We start from the raw sequence: 25,016 nt of genomic DNA on the forward strand, positions 1-25,016 counted from the left end.
GTAATGAAAGCGGCAGCGAGTCACATTTTGCCCAAACTCCCCTCAAGATTTCAAAATAACGCAAATATCCCAATTTCGGGGCCTGAGCCATATTTTGGACCCAAATTCTGGCTCTCTGCACGTATTCGCAGTTTGAAATTACATCTTTTTATACCCAACATATGCCAAGTACTGAAAGCGACGTTTGGTCACATTTGTCCCAAACCTCCCTTCAGTTTTCAAAATATCCCAAATAACCCAATTTCGAGGCCTGAGCCATATTTTGGAGCCAAATTCTGGTTCTTAGCACGTATTCGGAGTTTGATATTACGAATTTTTATACCCAACATATGCCAAGTACTGAAAGCGGCGTTTGGTCACATTTGTCCCAAACATCACTGCAGTTTTCAAAATATCCCAAATATCCCAATTTCGAGGCCTGAGCCATATTTTGGAGCCATATTCTGGCTCTCTGCACGTATTCGCAGTTTGATATTACATCTTTTTATACCCAACATATGCCAAGTACTGAAAGCGGCGTTTGGACACATTTGTCCCAAACCTCCCCGCAGTTTTCAAAATATGCCAAATATCCCAATTTCGAGGCCTGAGCCATATTTTGGAGCCAAATTCTGGCTCTTAGCACTTATTCGCAGTTTGATATTACGACTTTTCATACCCAACATATGCCAAGTACTGAAATCGGCAGTGAGTCGCATTTCGCACAAACTCCCCTGCAGTTTTCAAAATATCCCAAACGTCCCAATTTCGATGCCTGAGCCATATTTTGGAGCCAAATTCTGGCTCTTAGCACGTATTCGCAGTTTGAAATTGCGACTTTTTTATACCCAACATATGCCAAGTAATGAAAGCGGCAGTGAGTCACATTTTGCCAAAACTCCCCTCCAGTTTTCAAAAAAACGCAAATATCCCAATTTCGAGGCCTGAGCCATAATTTGGACCCAAATTCTGGCTCTCTGCACGTATTCGCAGTTTGAAATTACATCTTTTTATACCCAACATATGCCAAGTACTGAAAGCGACGTTTGGTCACATTTGTCCCAAACTGTCTCTGCAGTTTTCAAAATATCCCAAACATCCTAATTTCGAGGCCTGAGCCATAATTTGGAGCCAAATTCTGGCTCTATGCACGTATTCGCAGTTTGATATTAAGAATTTTTATACCCAACATATGCCAAGTCCTGAAAGCGGCAGTGAGTCACATTTTGCACAAACTCCCCTGCAGTTTTCAAAATATCCCAAATATCCCAATTTTGAGGCCTGAGCCATATTTTGGAGCCAAATTCAGGCTCTCTGCACGTATTCGCAGTTTGAAATTACGACTTTTTTATACCCAACATATGCGAAGTACTGAAAGCGGCGTTTGGTCACATTTGTCCCAAACCTTCCTGCACTTTTCAAAATAGACCAAACATCCCAATATCGAGGCCTGAGCCATATTTTGGAGCCAAATTCTGGCTCTCTGCATGTATTCGCAGTTTGATATTAAGAATTTTATACCCAACATATGCCAAGTACTGAAAGCGGCAGTAAGTCACATTTTGCACAGACTCCCCTCCAGTTTTCAAAATATCCCAAATATCCCAATTTCGAGGCCTGAGCCATATTTTGGAGCCAAATTCTGGATCTCTGCACGTATTCGCAGTTTGAAATTGCGACTTTTTTATACCCAACATATGCCAAGTAATGAAAGCGGCAGTGAGTCACATTTTGCCCAAACTCCCCTCCAGTTTTCAAAATAACGCAAATATCCCAATTTCGGGGCCTGAGCCATATTTTGGACCCAAATTCTGGCTCTCTGCACGTATTCGCAGTTTGAAATTACATCGTTTTATACCCAACATATGCCAAGTACTGAAAGCGACGTTTGGTCACATTTGTTCCAAACCTCCATGCAGTTTTCAAAATATCCCAAATAACCCAATTTCGAGGCCTGAGCCATATTTTGGAGCCAAATTCTGGTTCTTAGCACGTATTCGGAGTTTGATATTACGACTTTTTATACCCAACATATGCCAAGTACTGAAAGCGGCGTTTGGTCACATTTGTCCCAAACATCCCTGCAGTTTTCAAAATATCCCAAATATCCCAATTTCGAGGCCTGAACCATATTTTGGAGCCAAATTCTGGCTCTCTGCACGTATTCGCAGTTTGAAATTACATCTTTTTATACCCAACATATGCCAAGTACTGAAAGCGGCGTTTGGACACATTTGTCCCAAACCTCCCCGCAGTTTTCAAAATATGCCAAATATCCCAATTTCGAGGCCTGAGCCATATTTTGGAGCCAAATTCTGGCTCTTAGCACGTATTCGCAGTTTGATATTACGACTTTTCATACCCAACATATGCCAAGTACTGAAATCGGCAGTGAGTCACATTTCGCACAAACTCCCCTACAGTTTTCAAAATATCCCAAACGTCCCAATTTCGATGCCTGAGCCATATTTTGGAGCCAAATTCTGGCTCTCTGCACGTATTCGCAGTTTGAAATTGCGACTTTTTTATACCCAACATATGTCACGTACTGAAAGCGGCGTTTGGTCATATTTGTCCCAAACTCCCCTGCAGTTCTCAAAATATCCCAAACTTCCCAATTTCGAGGCCTGAGTCATATTTTGGATCCAAATTCTGTCTCTTAGCACGTATTCGCAGTTTGAAATTACCACTTTTTATACCCAACATATCCCAAGTGCTGAAAGCGGCAGTGAGTCACATTTTGCACAAACTCCCCTGCAGTTTTCAAAATATGCCAAATATCCCAATTTCGAGGCCTGAGCCATATTTTGGAGCCAAATTCTGGCTCTTTGCACGTATTCGCAGTTTGATATTACGACTTTTTATACCTAACATATGCCAAGTACTGAGAGCCGCGTTTGGTCATATTTGTCCCAAACTCCTCTGCAGTTTTCAAAATATCCCAAGCTTCCCAATTTCGAGGCCTGAGTCATATTTTGGACCCAAATTCTGGCTCTCTGCACGTATTCGCAGTTTGAAATTACATCTTTTTATACCCAACATATGCCAAGTCCTGAAAGCGGCAGTGAGTCACATTTTGAACAAACTTCCCTGCAGTTTTCAAAATATGCCAAATAACCCAATTTCGAGGCCTGAGCCATATTTTGGAGCCAAATTCTGGCTCTCTGCACGTCTTTGCAGTTTGAAATTACCACGTTTTATACCCAACATATGTCAAGTCCTGAAAGCGGCAGTGAGTCACATTTTGAACAAACATCCCTGCAGTTTTCAAAATTTCCCAAATATCCCAATTTTGAGGCCTGAGCCATATTATGGAGCCAAAATCTGGCTCTTTGCACGTATTCGCAGTTGAAATTGCGACTTTTTTATACCAACATATTCCAAGTACTGAAAGCGGCGTTTGGTCACATTTCTCCCAAACGTTCCTGCAGTTTTCAAAATATCCCAAACATCCCAATATCGAGGCCTGAGCCTTATTTTGGAGCCAAATTCTGGCTCTCTGCACGTATTCGCAGTTTGATTTTACGAATTTTATACCCAACATATGCCAAGTACTGAAAGCGGCAGTAAGTCACATTTTGCACATACTCCCCTCCAGTTTTCAAAATATCCCATTTATCCCAATTTCGAGGCCTGAGTCATATTTTGGATCCAAATTCTGTCTCTTAGCACGTATTCGCAGTTTGAAATTACCACTTTTTATACCCAACATATCCCAAGTGCTGAAAGCGGCAGTGAGTCACATTTTGCACAAACTTCCCTGCAGTTTTCAAAATATGCCAAATATCCCAATTTCGAGGCCTGAGCCATATTTTGGAGCCAAATTCTGGCTCTTTACACGTATTCGCAGTTTGATATTACGACTTTTTATACCTAACATATGCCAAGTACTGAAAGCCGCGTTTGGTCATATTTGTCCCAAACTCCTCTGCAGTTTTCAAAATATCCCAAGCTTCCCAATTTCGAGGCCTGAGTCATATTTTGGACCCAAATTCTGGCTCTCTGCACGTATTCGCAGTTTGAAATTACATCTTTTTATACCCAACATATGCCAAGTCCTGAAAGCGGCAGTGAGTCAAATTTTGAACAAACTTCCCTGCAGTTTTCAAAATATGCCAAATAACCCAATTTCGAGGCCTGAGCCATATTTTGGAGCCAAATTCTGGCTCTCTGCACGTCTTTGCAGTTTGAAATTACCACGTTTTATACCCAACATATGTCAAGTCCTGAAAGCGGCAGTGAGTCACATTTTGCACAAACTCCCCTGCAGTTTTCAAAATATCCCAAATATCCCAATTTCGAGGCCTGAGCCATATTATGGAGCCAAATTCTGGCTCTTTGCACGTATTCGCAGTTTGAAATTCCGACTTTTTTATACCAACATATGCCAAGTACTGAAAGCGGCGTTTGGTCACATTTGTCCCAAACCTCCCCGCAGTTTTCAAAATATGCCAAATATCCCAATTTCGAGGCCTGAGCCATATTTTGGAGCCAAATTCTGGCTCTCTGCACGTATTCGCAGTTTGAAATTACATCTTTTTATACCCAACATATGCCAAGTACTGAAAGCGGCGTTTGGACACATTTGTCCCAAACCTCCCCGCAGTTTTCAAAATATGCCAAATATCCCAATTTCGAGGCCTGAGCCATATTTTAGAGCCAAATTCTGGCTCTTAGCACGTATTCGCAGTTTGATATTACGACTTTTCATACCCAACATATGCCAAGTACTGAAATCGGCAGTGAGTCACATTTCGCACAAACTCCCCTACAGTTTTCAAAATATCCCAAACGTCCCAATTTCGATGCCTGAGCCATATTTTGGAGCCAAATTCTGGCTCTCTGCACGTATTCGCAGTTTGAAATTGCGACTTTTTTATACCCAACATATGTCACGTACTGAAAGCGGCGTTTGGTCATATTTGTCCCAAACTCCCCTGCAGTTCTCAAAATATCCCAAACTTCCCAATTTCGAGGCCTGAGTCATATTTTGGATCCAAATTCTGTCTCTTAGCACGTATTCGCAGTTTGAAATTACCACTTTTTATACCCAACATATCCCAAGTGCTGAAAGCGGCAGTGAGTCACATTTTGCACAAACTCCCCTGCAGTTTTCAAAATATGCCAAATATCCCAATTTCGAGGCCTGAGCCATATTTTGGAGCCAAATTCTGGCTCTTTGCACGTATTCGCAGTTAGATATTACGACTTTTTATACGTAACATATGCCAAGTACTGAATGCCGCGTTTGGTCATATTTGTCCCAAACTCCTCTGCAGTTTTCAAAATATCCCAAACTTCCCAATTTCGAGGCCTGAGTCATATTTTGGACCCAAATTCTGGCTCTCTGCACGTATTCGCAGTTTGAAATTACATCTTTTTATACCCAACATATGCCAAGTCCTGAGAGCGGCAGTGAGTCACATTTTGAACAAACTTCCCTGCAGTTTTCAAAATATGCCAAATAACCCAATTTCGAGGCCTGAGCCATATTTTGGAGCCAAATTCTGGCTCTCTGCACGTCTTTGCAGTTTGAAATTACCACGTTTTATACCCAACATATGTCAAGTCCTGAAAGCAGCAGTGAGTCACATTTTGAACAAACATCCCTGCAGTTTTCAAAATATCCCAAATATCCCAATTTTGAGGCCTGAGCCATATTATGGAGCCAAAATCTGGCTCTTTGCACGTATTCGCAGTTGAAATTGCGACTTTTTTATACCAACATATGCCAAGTACTGAAAGCGGCGTTTGGTCACATTTGTCCCAAACGTTCCTGCAGTTTTCAAAATATCCCAAACATCCCAATTTCGAGGCCTGAGCCATATTTTGGAGCCAAATTCTGGATCTCTGCACGTATTCGCAGTTTGAAATTGCGACTTTTTTATACCCAACATATGCCAAGTAATGAAAGCGGCAGTGAGTCACATTTTGCCCATACTCCCCTCCAGTTTTCACAATAACGCAAATATCCCAATTTCGGGGCCTGAGCCATATTTTGGACCCAAATTCTGGCTCTCTGCACGTATTCGCAGTTTGAAATTACATCTTTTTATACCCAACATATGCCAAGTACTGAAAGCGACGTTTGGTCACATTTGTCCCAAACCTCCTTGCAGTTTTCAAAATATCCCAAATAACCCAATTTCGAGGCCTGAGCCATATTTTGGAGCCAAATTCTGGTTCTTAGCACGTATTCGGAGTTTGATATTACGACTTTTTATACCCAACATATGCCAAGTACTGAAAGCGGCGTTTGGTCACATTTGTCCCAAACATCCCTGCAGTTTTCAAAATATCCCAAATATCCCAATTTCGAGGCCTGAACCATATTTTGGAGCCAAATTCTGGCTCTCTGCACGTATTCGCAGTTTGAAATTACATCTTTTTATACCCAACATATGCCAAGTACTGAAAGCGGCGTTTGGACACATTTGTCCCAAACCTCCCCGCAGTTTTCAAAATATGCCAAATATCCCAATTTCGAGGCCTGAGCCATATTTTGGAGCCAAATTCTGGCTCTTAGCACGTATTCGCAGTTTGATATTACGAATTTTCATACCCAACATATGCCAAGTACTGAAATCGGCAGTGAGTCACATTTCGCACAAACTCCCCTACAGTTTTCAAAATATCCCAAACGTCCCAATTTCGATGCCTGAGCCATATTTTGGAGCCAAATTCTGGCTCTCTGCACGTATTCGCAGTTTGAAATTACATCTTTTTATACCCAACATATGCCAAGTACTGAAAGCGGCGTTTGATCATATTTGTCCCAAACTCCTCTGCAGTTTTCAAAATATCCCAAACTTCCCAATTTCGAGGCCTGAGTCATATTTTGGACCCAAATTCTGGCTCTCTGCACGTATTCGCAGTTTGAAATTACATCTTTTTATACCCAACATATGCCAAGTCCTGAAAGCGGCAGTGAGTCACATTTTGCACAAACTTCCCTGCAGTTTTCAAAATATGCCAAATAACCCAATTTCGAAGCCTGAGCCATATTTTGGAGCCAAATTCTGGCTCTCTGCACGTCTTCGCAGTTTGAAATTACCACGTTTTATACCCAACATATGCCAAGTCCTGAAAGCGGCAGTGAGTCACATTTTGCACAAACTTCCCTGCAGTTTTCAAAATATCCCAAATATCACAATTTTGAGGCCTGAGCCATATTATGGAGCCAAAATCTGGCTCTTTGCACGTATTCGCAGTTGAAATTGCGACTTTTTTATACCAACATATGCCAAGTACTGAAAGAGGCGTTTGGTCACATTTGTCCCAAACGTTCCTGCAGTTTTCAAAATATCCCAAACATCCCAATATCGAGGCCTGAGCCTTATTTTGGACCCAAATTCTGGATCTCTGCACGTATTCGCAGTTTGAAATTACATCTTTTTATACCCAACATATGCCAAGTACTGAAAGCGGCAGTAAGTCACATTTTGCACATACTCCCCTCCAGTTTTCAAAATATCCCATTTATCCCAATTTCGAGGCCTGAGCCATTTTTTGGAGCCAAATTCTGGCTCTATGTACGTATTCGCAGTTTGATATTACGACTTTTTATACCCAACATATGCTAAGTCCTGAAAGCGGCAGTGAGTCACATTTTGCACAAACTCCCCTGCAGTTTTCGAAATATGCCAAATATCTCAATTTCTAGGCCTGAGCCATATTATGGAGCCAAATTCTGGCTCTCTGCACGTATTCGCAGTTTGAAATTGCGACTTTTTTATACCAACATATGCCAAGTACTGAAAGCGGTTTTTGGTCACATTTGTCCCAAACCTCCCTGCAGTTTTCAAAATATCCCAAACATCCCAATTTCGATGCCTGAGCCATAATTTGGAGCCAAATTCTGGCTCTATGAACGTATTCGCAGTTTGATATTACGAATTTTTATACCCAACATATGCCAAGTCCTGAAAGCGGCAGTGAGTCACATTTTGCACAAACTCCCCTGCAGTTTTTGAAATATCCCAAATATCCCAATTTCGAGGCCTGAGCCATATTTTGGAGCCAAATTCTGGATCTCTTCACGTATTCGCAGTTTGAAATTGCGACTTTTTTATTCCCAACATATGACAAGTAATGAAAGCGGCAGTGAGTCACATTTTGCCCAAACTCCCCTCAAGATTTCAAAATAACGCAAATATCCCAATTTCGGGGCCTGAGCCATATTTTGGACCCAAATTCTGGCTCTCTGCACGTATTCGCAGTTTGAAATTACATCTTTTTATACCCAACATATGCCAAGTACTGAAAGCGACGTTTGGTCACATTTGTCCCAAACCTCCCTTCAGTTTTCAAAATATCCCAAATAACCCAATTTCGAGGCCTGAGCCATATTTTGGAGCCAAATTCTGGTTCTTAGCACGTATTCGGAGTTTGATATTACGAATTTTTATACCCAACATATGCCAAGTACTGAAAGCGGCGTTTGGTCACATTTGTCCCAAACATCACTGCAGTTTTCAAAATATCCCAAATATCCCAATTTCGAGGCCTGAGCCATATTTTGGAGCCAAATTCTGGCTCTCTGCACGTATTCGCAGTTTGAAATTACATCTTTTTATACCCAACATATGCCAAGTACTGAAAGCGGCGTTTGGACACATTTGTCCCAAACCTCCCCGCAGTTTTCAAAATATGCCAAATATCCCAATTTCGAGGCCTGAGCCATATTTTGGAGCCAAATTCTGGCTCTTAGCACTTATTCGCAGTTTGATATTACGACTTTTCATACCCAACATATGCCAAGTACTGAAATCGGCAGTGAGTCGCATTTCGCACAAACTCCCCTGCAGTTTTCAAAATATCCCAAACGTCCCAATTTCGATGCCTGAGCCATATTTTGGAGCCAAATTCTGGCTCTTAGCACGTATTCGCAGTTTGAAATTGCGACTTTTTTATACCCAACATATGCCAAGTAATGAAAGCGGCAGTGAGTCACATTTTGCCAAAACTCCCCTCCAGTTTTCAAAAAAACGCAAATATCCCAATTTCGAGGCCTGAGCCATAATTTGGACCCAAATTCTGGCTCTCTGCACGTATTCGCAGTTTGAAATTACATCTTTTTATACCCAACATATGCCAAGTACTGAAAGCGACGTTTGGTCACATTTGTCCCAAACCTTCCTGCACTTTTCAAAATATCCCAAACATCCCAATTTCGAGGCCTGAGCCATAATTTGGAGCCAAATTCTGGCTCTATGCACGTATTCGCAGTTTGATATTAAGAATTTTTATACCCAACATATGCCAAGTACTGAAAGCGGCAGTAAGTCACATTTTGCACAGACTCCCCTCCAGTTTTCAAAATATCCCAAATATCCCAATTTCGAGGCCTGAGCCATATTTTGGAGCCAAATTCTGGCTCTTAGCACGTATTCGCAGTTTGATATTACGACTTTTTATACCCAACATATGCCAAGTACTGAAATCGGCAGTGAGTCACATTTTGCACAAACTCCCCTGCAGTTTTTGAAATATCCCAAATATCCCAATTTCGAGGCCTGAGCCATATTTTGGAGCCAAATTCTGGATCTCTGCACGTATTCGCAGTTTGAAATTGCGACTTTTTTATACCCAACATATGCCAAGTAATGAAAGCGGCAGTGAGTCACATTTTGCCCAAACTCCCCTCCAGTTTTCAAAATAACGCAAATATCCCAATTTCGGGGCCTGAGCCATATTTTGGACCCAAATTCTGGCTCTCTGCACGTATTCGCAGTTTGAAATTACATCTTTTTATACCCAACATATGCCAAGTACTGAAAGCGACGTTTGGTCACATTTGTCCCAAACCTCCTTGCAGTTTTCAAAATATCCCAAATAACCCAATTTCGAGGCCTGAGCCATATTTTGGAGCCAAATTCTGGTTCTTAGCACGTATTCGGAGTTTGATATTACGACTTTTTATACCCAACATATGCCAAGTACTGAAAGCGGCGTTTGGTCACATTTGTCCCAAACATCCCTGCAGTTTTCAAAATATCCCAAATATCCCAATTTCGAGGCCTGAACCATATTTTGGAGCCAAATTCTGGCTCTCTGCACGTATTCGCAGTTTGAAATTACATCTTTTTATACCCAACATATGCCAAGTACTGAAAGCGGCGTTTGGACACATTTGTCCCAAACCTCCCCGCAGTTTTCAAAATATGCCAAATATCCCAATTTCGAGGCCTGAGCCATATTTTGGAGCCAAATTCTGGCTCTTAGCACGTATTCGCAGTTTGATATTACGACTTTTTATACCCAACATATGCCAAGTACTGAAATCGGCAGTGAGTCACATTTCGCACAAACTCCCCTACAGTTTTCAAAATATCCCAAACGTCCCAATTTCGATGCCTGAGCCATATTTTGGAGCCAAATTCTGGCTCTCTGCACGTATTCGCAGTTTGAAATTGCGACTTTTTTATACCCAACATATGTCACGTACTGAAAGCGGCGTTTGGTCATATTTGTCCCAAACTCCCCTGCAGTTCTCAAAATATCCCAAACTTCCCAATTTCGAGGCCTGAGTCATATTTTGGATCCAAATTCTGTCTCTTAGCACGTATTCGCAGTTTGAAATTACCACTTTTTATACCCAACATATCCCAAGTGCTGAAAGCGGCAGTGAGTCACATTTTGCACAAACTCCCCTGCAGTTTTCAAAATATGCCAAATATCCCAATTTCGAGGCCTGAGCCATATTTTGGAGCCAAATTCTGGCTCTTTGCACGTATTCGCAGTTTGATATTACGACTTTTTATACCTAACATATGCCAAGTACTGAAAGCCGCGTTTGGTCATATTTGTCCCAAACTCCTCTGCAGTTTTCAAAATATCCCAAGCTTCCCAATTTCGAGGCCTGAGTCATATTTTGGACCCAAATTCTGGCTCTCTGCACGTATTCGCAGTTTGAAATTACATCTTTTTATACCCAACATATGCCAAGTCCTGAAAGCGGCAGTGAGTCACATTTTGAACAAACTTCCCTGCAGTTTTCAAAATATGCCAAATATCCCAATTTCGAGGCCTGAGCCATATTTTGGAGCCAAATTCTGGCTCTCTGCACGTCTTTGCAGTTTGAAATTACCACGTTTTATACCCAACATATGTCAAGTCCTGAAAGCGGCAGTGAGTCACATTTTGAACAAACATCCCTGCAGTTTTCAAAATATCCCAAATATCCCAATTTTGAGGCCTGAGCCATATTATGGAGCCAAAATCTGGCTCTTTGCACGTATTCGCAGTTGAAATTGCGACTTTTTTATACCAACATATTCCAAGTACTGAAAGCGGCGTTTGGTCACATTTCTCCCAAACGTTCCTGCAGTTTTCAAAATATCCCAAACATCCCAATATCGAGGCCTGAGCCTTATTTTGGAGCCAAATTCTGGCTCTCTGCACGTATTCGCAGTTTGATTTTACGAATTTTATACCCAACATATGCCAAGTACTGAAAGCGGCAGTAAGTCACATTTTGCACATACTCCCCTCCAGTTTTCAAAATATCCCATTTATCCCAATTTCGAGGCCTGAGCCATTTTTTGGAGCCACTCTATGTACGTATTCGCAGTTTGATATTACGACTTTTTATATCCAACATATGCCAAGTACTGAAATCGGCAGCGAGTCACATTTCGCACAAACTCCCCTACAGTTTTCAAAATATCCCAAACGTCCCAATTTCGATGCCTGAGCCATATTTTGGAGCCAAATTCTGGCTCTCTGCACGTATTCGCAGTTTGAAATTGCGACTTTTTTATACCCAACATATGTCACGTACTGAAAGCGGCGTTTGGTCATATTTGTCCCAAACTCCCCTGCAGTTCTCAAAATATCCCAAACTTCCCAATTTCGAGGCCTGAGTCATATTTTGGATCCAAATTCTGTCTCTTAGCACGTATTCGCAGTTTGAAATTACCACTTTTTATACCCAACATATCCCAAGTGCTGAAAGCGGCAGTGAGTCACATTTTGCACAAACTTCCCTGCAGTTTTCAAAATATGCCAAATATCCCAATTTCGAGGCCTGAGCCATATTTTGGAGCCAAATTCTGGCTCTTTACACGTATTCGCAGTTTGATATTACGACTTTTTATACCTAACATATGCCAAGTACTGAAAGCCGCGTTTGGTCATATTTGTCCCAAACTCCTCTGCAGTTTTCAAAATATCCCAAGCTTCCCAATTTCGAGGCCTGAGTCATATTTTGGACCCAAATTCTGGCTCTCTGCACGTATTCGCAGTTTGAAATTACATCTTTTTATACCCAACATATGCCAAGTCCTGAAAGCGGCAGAGAGTCACATTTTGAACAAACTTCCCTGCAGTTTTCAAAATATGCCAAATAACCCAATTTCGAGGCCTGAGCCATATTTTGGAGCCAAATTCTGGCTCTCTGCACGTCTTTGCAGTTTGAAATTACCACGTTTTATACCCAACATATGTCAAGTCCTGAAAGCGGCAGTGAGTCACATTTTGAACAAACATCCCTGCAGTTTTCAAAATATCCCAAATATCCCAATTTTGAGGCCTGAGCCATATTATGGAGCCAAAATCTGGCTCTTTGCACGTATTCGCAGTTGAAATTGCGACTTTTTTATACCAACATATTCCAAGTACTGAAAGCGGCGTTTGGTCACATTTCTCCCAAACGTTCCTGCAGTTTTCAAAATATCCCAAACATCCCAATATCGAGGCCTGAGCCTTATTTTGGAGCCAAATTCTGGCTCTCTGCACGTATTCGCAGTTTGATTTCACGAATTTTATACCCAACATATGCCAAGTACTGAAAGCGGCAGTAAGTCACATTTTGCACATACTCCCCTCCAGTTTTCAAAATATCCCATTTATCCCAATTTCGAGGCCTGAGCCATTTTTTGGAGCCAAATTCTGGCTCTATGTACGTATTCGCAGTTTGATATTACGACTTTTTATACCCAACATATGCTAAGTCCTGAAAGCGGCAGTGAGTCACATTTTGCACAAACTCCCCTGCAGTTTTCGAAATATGCCAAATATCTCAATTTCTAGGCCTGAGCCATATTATGGAGCCAAATTCTGGCTCTCTGCACGTATTCGCAGTTTGAAATTGCGACTTTTTTATACCAACATATGCCAAGTACTGAAAGCGGTTTTTGGTCACATTTGTCCCAAACCTCCCTGCAGTTTTCAAAATATCCCAAACATCCCAATTTCGATGCCTGAGCCATAATTTGGAGCCAAATTCTGGCTCTATGCACGTATTCGCAGTTTGATATTACGAATTTTTATACCCAACATATGCCAAGTCCTGAAAGCGGCAGTGAGTCACATTTTGCACAAACTCCCCTGCAGTTTTTGAAATATCCCAAATATCCCAATTTCGAGGCCTGAGCCATATTTTGGAGCCAAATTCTGGATCTCTGCACGTATTCGCAGTTTGAAATTGCGACTTTTTTATTCCCAACATATGCCAAGTAATGAAAGCGGCAGTGAGTCACATTTTGCCCAAACTCCCCTCAAGATTTCAAAATAACGCAAATATCCCAATTTCGGGGCCTGAGCCATATTTTGGACCCAAATTCTGGCTCTCTGCACGTATTCGCAGTTTGAAATTACATCTTTTTATACCCAACATATGCCAAGTACTGAAAGCGACGTTTGGTCACATTTGTCCCAAACCTCCCTGCAGTTTTCAAAATATCCCAAATAACCCAATTTCGAGGCCTGAGCCATATTTTGGAGCCAAATTCTGGTTCTTAGCACGTATTCGGAGTTTGATATTACGAATTTTTATACCCAACATATGCCAAGTACTGAAATCGGCGTTTGGTCACATTTGTCCCAAACATCCCTGCAGTTTTCAAAATATCCCAAATATCCCAATTTCGAGGCCTGAGCCATATTTTGGAGCCAAATTCTGGCTCTCTGCACGTATTCGCAGTTTGAAATTACATCTTTTTATACCCAACATATGCCAAGTACTGAAAGCGGCGTTTGGACACATTTGTCCCAAACCTCCCCGCAGTTTTCAAAATATGCCAAATATCCCAATTTCGAGGCCTGAGCCATATTTTGGAGCCAAATTCTGGCTCTATGCACGTATTCGCAGTTTGATATTAAGAATTTTTATACCCAACATATGCCAAGTCCTGAAAGCGACAGTGAGTCACATTTCGCACAAACTCTCCTACAGTTTTCAAAATATCCCAAACGTCCCAATTTCGATGCCTGAGCCATATTTTGGAGCCAAATTCTGGCTCTCTGCACGTATTCGCAGTTTGAAATTGCGACTTTTTTATACCCAACATATGTCACGTACTGAAAGCGGCGTTTGGTCATATTTGTCCCAAACTCCCCTGCAGTTCTCAAAATATCCCAAACTTCCCAATTTCGAGGCCTGAGTCATATTTTGGATCCAAATTCTGTCTCTTAGCAAGTATTCGCAGTTTGAAATTACCACTTTTTATACCCAACATATCCCAAGTGCTGAAAGCGGCAGTGAGTCACATTTTGCACAAACTCCCCTGCAGTTTTCAAAATATGCCAAATATCCCAATTTCGATGCCTGAGCCATATTTTGGAGCCAAATTCTGGCTCTTTGCACGTATTCGCAGTTTGATATTACGACTTTTTATACCTAACATATGCCAAGTACTGAAAGCCGCGTTTGGTCATATTTGTCCCAAACTCCTCTGCAGTTTTCAAAATATCCCAAGCTTCCCAATTTCGAGGCCTGAGTCATATTTTGGACCCAAATTCTGGCTCTCTGCACGTATTCGCAGTTTGAAATTGCTACTTTTTTATACCAACATAAGCCAAGTAATGAAAGCGGCGTTTGGTCACATTTGTCCCAAACCTCCCTGAAGTTTTCAAAATATCCCAAACATCCCAATATCGAGGCCTGAGCCATATTTTGGATCCAAATTCTGGCTCTCTGCACGTATTCGCAGTTTGATATTACGAATTTTATACCCAACATATGCCAAGTACTGAAAGCGGCAGTAAGTCACATTTTGCACAGACTCCCTTCCAGTTTTCAAAATATCCCAAATATCCCAATTTCGAGGCCTGAGCCATATTTTGGAGCCAAATTCTGGCTCTATGCACGTATTCGCAGTTTGATATTACGACTTTTTTATACCAACATATGCCAAGTACTGAAAGCAGCATTTGGTCACATTTGTCCCAAACCTCCCTGCAGTTTTCAAAATATGCCAAATATCCCAATTTCGAGGCCTGAGCCATATTCTGGAGCCAAATTCTGGCTCTTTGCACGTATTCGCAGTTTGATATTACTATTTTTTTATACCTAACATATGCCAAGTACTGAAAGCCGCGTTTGATCATATTTGTCCCAAACTCCTCTGCAGTTTTCAAAATATCCCAAACTTCCCAATTTCGAGGCCTGAGTCATATTTTGGACCCAAATTCTGGCTCTCTGCACGTATTCGCAGTTTGAAATTACATCTTTTTATACCCAACATATGCCAAGTCCTGAAAGCGGCAGTGAGTCACATTTTGCACAAACTTCCCTGCAGTTTTCAAAATATGCCAAATAACCCAATTTCGAGGCCTGAGCCATATTTTGGAGCCAAATTCTGGCTCTCTGCACGTCTTCGCAGTTTGAAATTACCACGTTTTATACCCAACATATGCCAAGTCCTGAAAGCGGCAGTGAGTCACATTTTGCACAAACTTCCCTGCAGTTTTCAAAATATCCCAAATATCACAATTTTGAGGCCTGAGCCATATTATGGAGCCAAAATCTGGCTCTTTGCACGTATTCGCAGTTGAAATTGCGACTTTTTTATACCAACATATGCCAAGTACTGAAAGAGGCGTTTGGTCACATTTGTCCCAAACGTTCCTGCAGTTTTCAAAATATCCCAAACATCCCAATATCGAGGCCTGAGCCTTATTTTGGAGCCAAATTCTGGCTCTCTGCACGTATTCGCAGTTTGATATTACGAATTTTATACCCAACATATGCCAAGTACTGAAAGCGGCAGTAAGTCACATTTTGCACATACTCCCCTCCAGTTTTCAAAATATCCCATTTATCCCAATTTCGAGGCCTGAGCCATTTTTTGGAGCCAAATTCTGGCTCTATGTACGTATTCGCAGTTTGATATTACGACTTTTTATACCCAACATATGCCAAGTACTGAAATCGGCAGTGAGTCACATTTCGCACAAACTCCCCTACAGTTTTCAAAATATCCCAAACGTCCCAATTTCGATGCCTGAGCCATATTTTGGAGCCAAATTCTGGCTCTCTGCACGTATTCGCAGTTTGAAATTGCGACTTTTTTATACCCAACATATGTCACGTACTGAAAGCGGCGTTTGGTCATATTTGTCCCAAACTCCCCTGCAGTTCTCAAAATATCCCAAACTTCCCAATTTCGAGGCCTGAGTCATATTTTGGATCCAAATTCTGTCTCTTAGCACGTATTCGCAGTTTGAAATTATCACTTTTTATACCCAACATATCCCAAGTGCTGAAAGCGGCAGTGAGTCACATTTTGCACAAACTCCCCTGCAGTTTTCAAAATATGACACATATCCCAATTTCGAGGCCTGAGCCATATTTTGGAGCCAAATTCTGGCTCTTTGCACGTATTCGCAGTTTGATATTACGACTTTTTATACCTAACATATGCCAAGTACTGAAAGCCGCGTTTGGTCATATTTGTCCCAAACTCCTCTGCAGTTTTCAAAATATCCCAAGCTTCCCAATTTCGAGGCCTGAGTCATATTTTGGACCCAAATTCTGGCTCTCTGCACGTATTCGCAGTTTGAAATTACATCTTTTTATACCCAACATATGCCAAGTCCTGAAAGCGGCAGTGAGTCACATTTTGAACAAACTTCCCTGCAGTTTTCAAAATATCCCAAATATCCCAATTTCGAGGCCTGAGCCATTTTTTGGAGCCAAATTCTGGCTCTATGTACGTATTCGCAGTTTGATATTACGACTTTTTATACCCAACATATGCTAAGTCCTGAAAGCGGCAGTGAGTCACATTTTGCACAAACTCCCCTGCAGTTTTCGAAATATGCCAAATATCTCAATTTCTAGGCCTGAGCCATATTATGGAGCCAAATTCTGGCTCTCTGCACGTATTCGCAGTTTGAAATTGCGACTTTTTTATACCAACATATGCCAAGTACTGAAAGCGGTTTTTGGTCACATTTGTCCCAAACCTCCCTGCAGTTTTCAAAATATCCCAAACATCCCAATTTCGATGCCTGAGCCATAATTTGGAGCCAAATTCTGGCTCTATGCACGTATTCGCAGTTTGATATTACGAATTTTTATACCCAACATATGCCAAGTCCTGAAAGCGGCAGTGAGTCACATTTTGCACAAACTCCCCTGCAGTTTTTGAAATATCCCAAATATCCCAATTTCGAGGCCTGAGCCATATTTTGGAGCCAAATTCTGGATCTCTGCACGTATTCGCAGTTTGAAATTGCGACTTTTTTATTCCCAACATATGCCAAGTAATGAAAGCGGCAGTGAGTCACATTTTGCCCAAACTCCCCTCAAGATTTCAAAATAACGCAAATATCCCAATTTCGGGGCCTGAGCCATATTTTGGACCCAAATTCTGGCTCTCTGCACGTATTCGCAGTTTGAAATTACATCTTTTTATACCCAACATATGCCAAGTACTGAAAGCGACGTTTGGTCACATTTGTCCCAAACCTCCCTGCAGTTTTCAAAATATCCCAAATAACCCAATTTCGGGGCCTGAGCCATATTTTGGAGCCAAATTCTGGTTCTTAGCACGTATTCGGAGTTTGATATTACGAATTTTTATACCCAACATATGCCAAGTACTGAAATCGGCGTTTGGTCACATTTGTCCCAAACATCCCTGCAGTTTTCAAAATATCCCAAATATCCCAATTTCGAGGCCTGAGCCATATTTTGGAGCCAAATTCTGGCTCTCTGCACGTATTAGCAGTTTGAAATTACATCTTTTTATACCCAACATATGCCAAGTACTGAAAGCGGCGTTTGGACCCATTTGTCCCAAACCTCCCCGCAGTTTTCAAAATATGCCAAATATCCCAATTTCGAGGCCTGAGCCATATTTTGGAGCCAAATTCTGGCTCTTAGCACTTATTCGCAGTTTGATATTACGACTTTTCATACCCAACATATGCCAAGTACTGAAATCGGCAGTGAGTCACATTTCGCACAAACTCCCCTGCAGTTTTCAAAATATCCCAAACGTCCCAATTTCGATGCCTGAGCCATATTTTGGAGCCAAATTCTGGCTCTTAGCACGTATTCGCAGTTTGAAATTGCGACTTTTTTATACCCAACATATGCCAAGTAATGAAAGCGGCAGAGAGTCACATTTTGCCAAAACTCCCCTCCAGTTTTCAAAAAAACGCAAATATCCCAATTTCGAGGCCTGAGCCATAATTTGGACCCAAATTCTGGCTCTCTGCACGTATTCGCAGTTTGAAATTACATCTTTTTATACCCAACATATGCCAAGTACTGAAAGCGACGTTTGGTCACATTTGTCCCAAACCTCCCTGCAGTTTTCAAAATATCCCAAATAACCCAATTTCGAGGCCTGAGCCATATTTTGGAGCCAAATTCTGGTTCTTAGCACGTATTCGGAGTTTGATATTACGAATTTTTATACCCAACATATGGTCACTGCTTGCATCACAAGCGGGGATGTTTCTGGCGGGGGAGAAAGAAACAATTGCGCAGCGCGTCCCGCGGCGTTGCGCGGGCAGTTTGGGGCCCTATAAATACGGGCGCACAATGGGGCTCTGCCTCACTCCGCCTGCCCTCGCCGCTGCCCTCGCAAAACCCCACCCTCCCCCCCTTTGCAAGCGGCTGCTTTTGTACCCCCGTCATGCTTTGCACAGTTGTCCCGATTGTCTCCCCACTGCATGTGGGAAGGGGGGGTGCAGCGCCGGTCCCCAAGTGTCCCGCTGTCCGCAGCTAATACTTTGCCCAGTCTAGGTGCTAGTAAGCCCTACTTGTAGTCACACCCCCTTCTCCTTATCCATTAGGTCTTTTACGGCCTCTTGGCCGGGTACATTACGTGTTATGTGGTCTCTCACTTATTAGTTATTCTTTGTGTCCTGCCTGTTATATCCTAGTGTTATATAATTACTACACATTTGCACTCGGCCTTAATTCTAGTACCAGTTAACCTTTAGGTTTCTGCAGAATTAGTTTCCATGTCACTATAGGCTAAGGTCTCATACTTACTACGGGTGTACCTTTTAAGTTAAATCTAGTCCTTGGAATTGTTACTGTTAATTCTTACTTTATATATTTACTTTATATATTTACTTTATATATTTTAATATAAACGTTATATATTCCTTAAATTATATTTGAAACTTTGTATATTTACATGTTCAATATTAAGTTTTATATAATATCAACTTTGTTAAGTCTATAATATAAACCGTGTTTAATATAAACTTTATATAATTACTTACTTTATGTGAACTTTATATATTTACATGTTCTGCAGAATTTAATCTTCAATAAACTTTAACGCCCCATACTGCCAGTATCTTTCTCCCCCTGGTCAGAAAATGCCAAGTACTGAAAGCGGCGTTTGGTCACATTTGTCCCAAACCTCCCCGCAGTTTTCAAAATATGCCAAATATCCCAATTTCGAGGCCTGAGCCATATTTTGGAGCCAAATTCTGGCTCTTAGCACTTATTCGCAGTTTGATATTACGACTTTTCATACCCAACATATGCCAAGTACTGAAATCGGCAGTGAGTCACATTTCGCACAAACTCCCCTGCAGTTTTCAAAATATCCCAAACGTCCCAATTTCGATGCCTGAGCCATATTTTGGAGCCAAATTCTGGCTCTTAGCACGTATTCGCAGTTTAAAATTGCGACTTTTTTATACCCAACATATGCCAAGTAATGAAAGCGGCAGTGAGTCACATTTTGCCAAAACTCCCCTCCAGTTTTCAAAAAAACGCAAATATCCCAATTTCGAGGCCTGAGCCATAATTTGGACCCAAATTCTGGCTCTCTGTACGTATTCGCAGTTTGAAATTACATCTTTTTATACCCAACATATGCCAAGTACTGAAAGCGACGTTTGGTCACATTTGTCCCAAACCTCTCTGCAGTTTGCAAAATATCCCAAATATCCCAATTTTGAGGCCTGAGCCATATTTTGGAGCCAAATTCAGGCTCTATGCACGTATTCGCAGTTTGAAATTACGACTTTTTTATACCCAACATATGCGAAGTACTGAAAGCGGCGTTTGGTCACATTTGTCCCAAACCTTCCTGCACTTTTCAAAATAGCCCAAACATCCCAATATCGAGGCCTGAGCCATATTTTGGAGCCAAATTCTGGCTCTTAGCACGTATTCGCAGTTTGATATTACGACTTTTTATACCCAACATATGCCAAGTACTGAAATCGGCAGTGGGTCACATTTCGCACAAACTCCCCTGCAGTTTTCAAAATATCCCGAACGTCCCAATTTCGAGGCCTGAGCCATATTATGGAGCCAAATTTTGGCTCTTTGCACGTATTCGCAGTTTGAAATTGCGACTTTTTTATACCAACATATGCCAAGTACTGAAAACGGCGTTTGGTCATATTTGTCCCAAACTCCCCTGCAGTTCTCAAAATATCCCAAACTTCCCAATTTCGAGGCCTGAGTCATATTTTGGATCCAAATTCTGTCTCTTAGCACGTATTCGCAGTTTGAAATTACCACTTTTCATACCCAACATATGCCAAGTGCTGAAAGCGGCAGTAAGTCACATTTTGCACAGACTCCCTTCCAGTTTTCAAAATATCCCAAATATACCAATTTCGAGGCCTGAGCCATATTTTGGAGCCAAATTCTGGCTCTATGCACGTATTCGCAGTTTGATATTACGACTTTTTTATACCAACATATGCCAAGTACTGAAAGCAGCGTTTGGTCACATTTGTCCCAAACCTCCCTGCAGTTTTCAAAATATGCCAAATATCCCAATTTCGAGGCCTGAGCCATATTTTGGAGCCAAATTCTGGCTCTTTGCACGTATTCGCAGTTTGATATTACTATTTTTTATACCTAACATATGCCAAGTACTGAAAGCCGCGTTTGATCATATTTGTCCCAAACTCCTCTGCAGTTTTCAAAGTATCCCAAACTTCCCAATTTCGAGGCCTGAGTCATATTTTGGACCCAAATTCTGGCTCTCTGCACGTCTTCGCAGTTTGAAATTATCACGTTTTATACCCATCATATGCCAAGTCCTGAAAGCGGCAGTGAGTCACATTTTGCACAAACTTCCCTGCAGTTTTCAAAATATCCCAAATATCACAATTTTGAGGCCTGAGCCATATTATGGAGCCAAAATCTGGCTCTTTGCACGTATTCGCAGTTGAAATTGCGACTTTTTTATACCAACATATGCCAAGTACTGAAAGAGGCGTTTGGTCACATTTGTCCCAAACGTTCCTGCAGTTTTCAAAATATCCCAAACATCCCAATATCGAGGCCTGAGCCTTATTTTGGAGCCAAATTCTGGCTCTCTGCACGTATTCGCAGTTTGATATTACGAATTTTATACCCAACATATGCCAAGTACTGAAAGCGGCAGTAAGTCACATTTTGCACATACTCCCCTCCAGTTTTCAAAATATCCCATTTATCCCAATTTCGAGGCCTGAGCCATTTTTTGGAGCCAAATTCTGGCTCTATGTACGTATTCGCAGTTTGATATTACGACTTTTTATACCCAACATATGCCAAGTCCTGAAAGCGGCAGTGAGTCACATTTTGCACAAACTCCCCGGCAGTTTTTGAAATATCCCAAATATCCCAATTTCGAGGCCTGAGCCATATTTTGGAGCCAAATTCTGGATCTCTGCACGTATTCGCAGTTTGAAATTGCGACTTTTTTATTCCCAACATATGCCAAGTAATGAAAGCGGCAGTGAGTCACATTTTGCCCAAACTCCCCTCAAGATTTCAAAATAACGCAAATATCCCAATTTCGGGGCCTGAGCCATATTTTGGACCCAAATTCTGGCTCTCTGCACGTATTCGCAGTTTGAAATTACATCTTTTTATACCCAATATATGCCAAGTACTGAAAGCGACGTTTGGTCACATTTGTCCCAAACCTCCCTGCAGTTTTCAAAATATCCCAAATAACCCAATTTCGAGGCCTGAGCCATATTTTGGAGCCAAATTCTGGTTCTTAGCACGTATTCGGAGTTTGATATTACGAATTTTTATACCCAACATATGCCAAGTACTGAAAGCGGCGTTTGGTCACATTTGTCCCAAACATCCCTGCAGTTTTCAAAATATCCCAAATATCCCAATTTCGAGGCCTGAGCCATATTTTGGAGCCAAATTCTGGCTCTCTGCACGTATTCGCAGTTTGAAATTACATCTTTTTATACCCAACATATGCCAAGTACTGAAAGCGGCGTTTGGACACATTTGTCCCAAACCTCCCCGCAGTTTTCAAAATATGCCAAATATCCCAATTTCGAGGCCTGAGCCATATTTTGGAGCCAAATTCTGGCTCTTAGCACTTATTCGCAGTTTGATATTATGACTTTTCTTACCCAACATATGCCAAGTACTGAAATCGGCAGTGAGTCACATTTCGCACAAACTCCCCTGCAGTTTTCAAAATATCCCAAACGTTCCAATTTCGATGCCTGAGCCATATTTTGGAGCCAAATTCTGGCTCTTAGCACGTATTCGCAGTTTGAAATTGCGACTTTTTTATACCCAACATATGCCAAGTAATGAAAGCGGCAGTGAGTCACATTTTGCCAAAACTCCCCTCCAGTTTTCAAAAAAACGCAAATATCCCAATTTCGAGGCCTGAGCCATAATTTGGACCCAAATTCTGGCTCTCTGCACGTATTCGCAGTTTGAAATTACACCTTTTTTTTTACCCAACATATGCCAAGTACTGAAAGCGACGTTTGGTCACATTTGTCCCAAACCTCTCTGCAGTTTTCAAAATATCCCAAACATCCTAATTTCGAGGCCTGAGCCATAATTTGGAGCCAAATTCTGGCTCTATGCACGTATTCGCAGTTTGATATTAAGAATTTTTATACCCAACATATGCCAAGTCCTGAAAGCGGCAGTGAGTCACATTTTGCACAAACTCCCCTGCAGTTTTCAAAATATCCCAAATATCCCAATTTTGAGGCCTGAACCATATTTTGGAGCCAAATTCAGGCTCTCTGCACGTATTCGCAGTTTGAAATTACGACTTTTTTATACCCAACATATGCGAAGTACTGAAAGCGGCGTTTGGTCACATTTGTCCCAAACCTTCCTGCACTTTTCAAAATAGCCCAAACATCCCAATATCGAGGCCTGAGCCATATTTTGGAGCCAAATTCTGGCTCTCTGCATGTATTCGCAGTTTGATATTAAGAATTTTATACCCAACATATGCCAAGTACTGAAAGCGGCAGTAAGTCACATTTTGCACAGACTCCCCTCCAGTTTTCAAAATATCCCAAATATCCCAATTTCGAGGCCTGAGCCATATTTTGGAGCCAAATTCTGGCTCTCAGCACGTATTCGCAGTTTGATATTACGACTTTTTATACCCAACATATGCCAAGTACTGAAATCGGCAGTGAGTCACATTTCGCACAAACTCCCCTGCAGTGTTCAAAATATCCCGAACGTCCCAATTTCGAGGCCTGAGCCATATTATGGAGCCAAATTTTGGCTCTTTGCACGTATTCGCAGTTTGAAATTGCGACTTTTTTATACCAACATATGCCAAGTACTGAAAACGGCGTTTGGTCACATTTGTCTCAAACCTCCCCGCAGTTTTCAAAATATGCCAAATATCCCAATTTCGAGGCCTGAGCCATATTTTGGAGCCAAATTCTGGCTCTTTGCACGTATTCGCAGTTTGATATTACGACTTTTTATACCTAACATATGCCAAGTACTGAAAGCCGCGTTTGGTCATATTTGTCCCAAACTCCTCTGCAGTTTTCAAAATATCCCAAACTTCCCAATTTCGAGGCCTTAGTCATATTTTGGACCCAAATTCTGGCTCTCTGCACGTATTCGCAGTTTGAAATTACATCTTTTTATACCCAACATATGCCAAGTCCTGAAAGCGGCAGTGAGTCACATTTTGCACAAACTTCCCTGCAGTTTTCAAAATATGCCAAATAACCCAATTTCGAGGCCTGAGCCATATTTTGGAGCCAAATTCTGGCTCTCTGCACGTATTCGCAGTTTGAAATTACCACGTTTTATACCCAACATATGCCAAGTCCTGAAAGCGGCAGTGAGTCACATTTTGCACAAATTTCCCTGCAGTTTTCAAAATATCCCAAATATCCCAATTTTGAGGCCTGAGCCATAATATGGAGCCAAAATCTGGCTCTTTGCACGTATTCGCAGTTGAAATTGCGACTTTTTTATACCAACATATGCCAAGTACTGAAAGCGGCGTTTGGTCACATTTGTCCCAAACGTTCCTGCAGTTTTCAAAATATCCCAAACATCCCAATATCGAGGCCTGAGCCTTATTTTGGAGCCAAATTCTGGCTCTCCGCACGTATTCGCAGTTTGATATTACGAATTTTATACCCAACATATGCCAAGTACTGAAAGCAGCAGTAAGTCACATTTTGCACATACTCCCCTCCAGTTTTCAAAATATCCCATTTATCCCAATTTCGAGGCCTGAGCCATTTTTTGGAGCCAAATTCTGGCTCTTTGCACGTATTCGCAGTTTGATATTACGAATTTTTATACCCAACATATGCTAAGTCCTGAAAGCGGCAGTGAGTCACATTTTGCACAAACTCCCCTGCAGTTTTCGAAATATGCCAAATATCTCAATTTCGAGGCCTGAGCCATATTATGGAGCCAAATTCTGGCTCTCTGCACGTATTCGCAGTTTGAAATTGCGACTTTTTTATACGAACATATGCCAAGTCCTGAAAGCGGTTTTTGGTCACATTTGTCCCAAACCTCCCTTCAGTTTTCAAAATATCCCAAACATCCCAATTTCGAGGCC

The sequence above is a fragment of the Procambarus clarkii genome, chromosome 48 (genome assembly GCF_040958095.1).
Source record: "Procambarus clarkii isolate CNS0578487 chromosome 48, FALCON_Pclarkii_2.0, whole genome shotgun sequence".
Taxonomy (NCBI): domain Eukaryota; kingdom Metazoa; phylum Arthropoda; class Malacostraca; order Decapoda; family Cambaridae; genus Procambarus; species Procambarus clarkii.